We start from the raw sequence: 2,483 nt of genomic DNA, 5'->3' as shown, positions 1-2,483 counted from the left end.
AATTATTCACAACAGAACATGAAGGGTTGCGAAAAAAAGGAGAAGAGTGGATGAAACGTACTGCAGAGTTTTGTATACTCATCTCAACTGTTATTGCTACTGCAGTGTTTTCTGCTGCGATTAACATATCAGGTGTATTGATGTGATGAAACAAAAAAACCAAATTATTTGAACCAAACATCATTTTTTGTATTTGCAATATCAGATGGAGCTGCTTTCATCTCTTTTTCAACTGCAATATTAATATTCTTGTCTATTCTCATGTCACGTTATGCTGAGTATGACTTTTACAAGTCACTACCCTTGAAGTTGATATCTGGACTCATAACTTTATTTATCTCCATAGCATGTATGATGGTAGCATTCTGCAGTGCCTTTTTCATAACATACAACTACGGTTCAAGGGTTATACCAGATTCAATTGCAGTACTTGTTTGTCCACCCTTGCTTTTGTACATAGCTCTGCAATTTTCTTTATGGTCAGATATCATATATTCAACCTTCTATTGNAGGACTCTATTTCGACCAACCAAACGAATGATCTATACTATTAAAGATATATANTAAATTCTTTGCTTGATATGTATATTAATTTTAATGTGATTGTTTGATCATTATAAAGAGACTTTATTAAACCAGTAGTGCAGAAAGGGCTTTAGATGTTAGTTATTTTGAGCTTTTAACGTCACCACCAGAACCGACGTCTATACAGGTGACGTTAATGGGACGTCGGTGTTTTGCAGGGGCGACGCCGATATAGACGTTTGTTTAGTAAGAAGCCCAACGTCTACAAAGACATCCGACAATGCGCTAACTGACGTCTAATCTTAACTTAGATGTCGGTCTGTAGCACTTGGGACGTCTATAAAGCCTTAAACATTGCAGTTTGAAGTTTGATTCTCAAGCACTGGAATATCAAGTGCTAGCTCTTTTCCACTCATTTGCAGTAATCCTTGATGATGATAATGTCTGAGTCTCTTGTGCCAGATTTCTGTGACATTTTCCTTCAAAGAAAAAACAACCTGCTCCTCCTCAAATGGATTTAGAGCAAAGCTTTTTCCTTTCATTTTTACCTTAAACATATCTTGATCAGCTGCATCTTTAATCAAACAATATTTATCTTCAAAAATAACTTTAAATCCTTTTTCAATCAATTGACCAATATTTAATAAGTTCTGGTCAATTTCAGGAACAAAAGAAACATCATGAATGAACTTTGTGCCTGTACAATTTGTGATTGCAATTGTCCACTTTCCTTTGACTGAGATATGATCACCATTACCTATTATGACTTTAGTGACATTAGTTGGCCTTAAATCTCTGAAAAGAGCCTTGTTGAAGGTCATGTGGTTGGTACAACCGCTATCTATCAGCAAACTTTCACTTGATTCACTGCTCAAGAAACAAGTAGCTACAAATGGCTGGTCCTCCTCCTCCTGATCAGCAGTCTTAGCTTCTTCCTCTTGTTCTTGATTTTTGCTCTTGCATATGATTGCTTCATGTCCCATTTGATTGCACTTGTTACATTTAGCATCAGGTCTTTGCCAACATTTGAATGGAGGGTGACCCATTTTGCCATAGTGCAGACAAGGTGGGTAACTTTTCCTTCCACCTTTTGCTTTAGAGTAATAATTTGTATTGCTCGGACTACTGGCTAGATTATTCTTCTAGTAGTTTTTGGCTTGTTGGCTTTTGAATAGAAGAGCACCTTCAACAACATGATTTTCCCTCATCAAACTTCGTTACTCTTGGGCTTGGAATGCATGTAGCACTTCTGCAAATGTGATTTTAGACAAATCCCTTGTGTTCTCCAACGAAGCAATACATGCTTCATACTTTTTTGGCACCGTTACCAGAATTTTCTCAACAATTTTCTCAACCCTTATCTTGTTGGCAATACCCAACAATTTGTCAGAGTATTCTTTTATTTTTTCAAACTCTTTCATTCTTTGCAATTCAAATTCCCTCATTAAATTAAGCACCTGCATGCTTCATATTCTTTCATCCCTAGCGTACTCTTCCTTTAGATAATCCCAAATTTGTTTGGCTGATTTAAGAGTCATAATTCTTGTGAAGATGGTTTGAGAAACACTAGCAAATACACATGATTTAACCTTTCCTTTTCTAGTTTTTCTCTCCATGTGAATTTTGATCTGGGCCATGGTAGAATTTTCCGGCAGCGGAAGAACTTCATACTCTGCTTCTACAACTTCCCAAATATCTAGAGCCTCCAGGCACACTTCCATTTTGACAGCCTAAAGATCGTAGCTTTATCCATCAAAGACTAGAGGTGCAACTTGTGAGAAATTTGATTCAACATCCATTTTCACAGGTCCGTAAGAAAAAGGCTCACGATACCAATTATTGGTTTAAAATGAGAGCAGCAAGAAGACAGAGAATGAAAGATTGAAACATGAATGAAAGATGATTGGGAACTCTTTTTTATTCAAATGTGAATTGCGTACATTTATAATACTTGCATT

At 36.4% G+C, this 2,483-nt stretch overlaps 1 pseudogene; it reads left to right on the top strand.

The window, feature by feature from the left end:
* Nucleotides 1-8: 8 nt before the first annotated feature.
* LOC111240488 lies at nt 9-567 on the top strand (annotated as a pseudogene).
* The last annotated feature ends 1,916 nt before the right edge of the window (nt 568-2,483 follow it).

This window comes from Vigna radiata, unplaced genomic scaffold, assembly GCF_000741045.1.
Source record: "Vigna radiata var. radiata cultivar VC1973A unplaced genomic scaffold, Vradiata_ver6 scaffold_264, whole genome shotgun sequence".
In the NCBI taxonomy this organism is placed as follows: domain Eukaryota; kingdom Viridiplantae; phylum Streptophyta; class Magnoliopsida; order Fabales; family Fabaceae; genus Vigna; species Vigna radiata.
The sequence above is the reverse complement of the archived record's forward strand: the minus strand, read 5'-3'. Positions and strand labels throughout refer to the sequence as shown.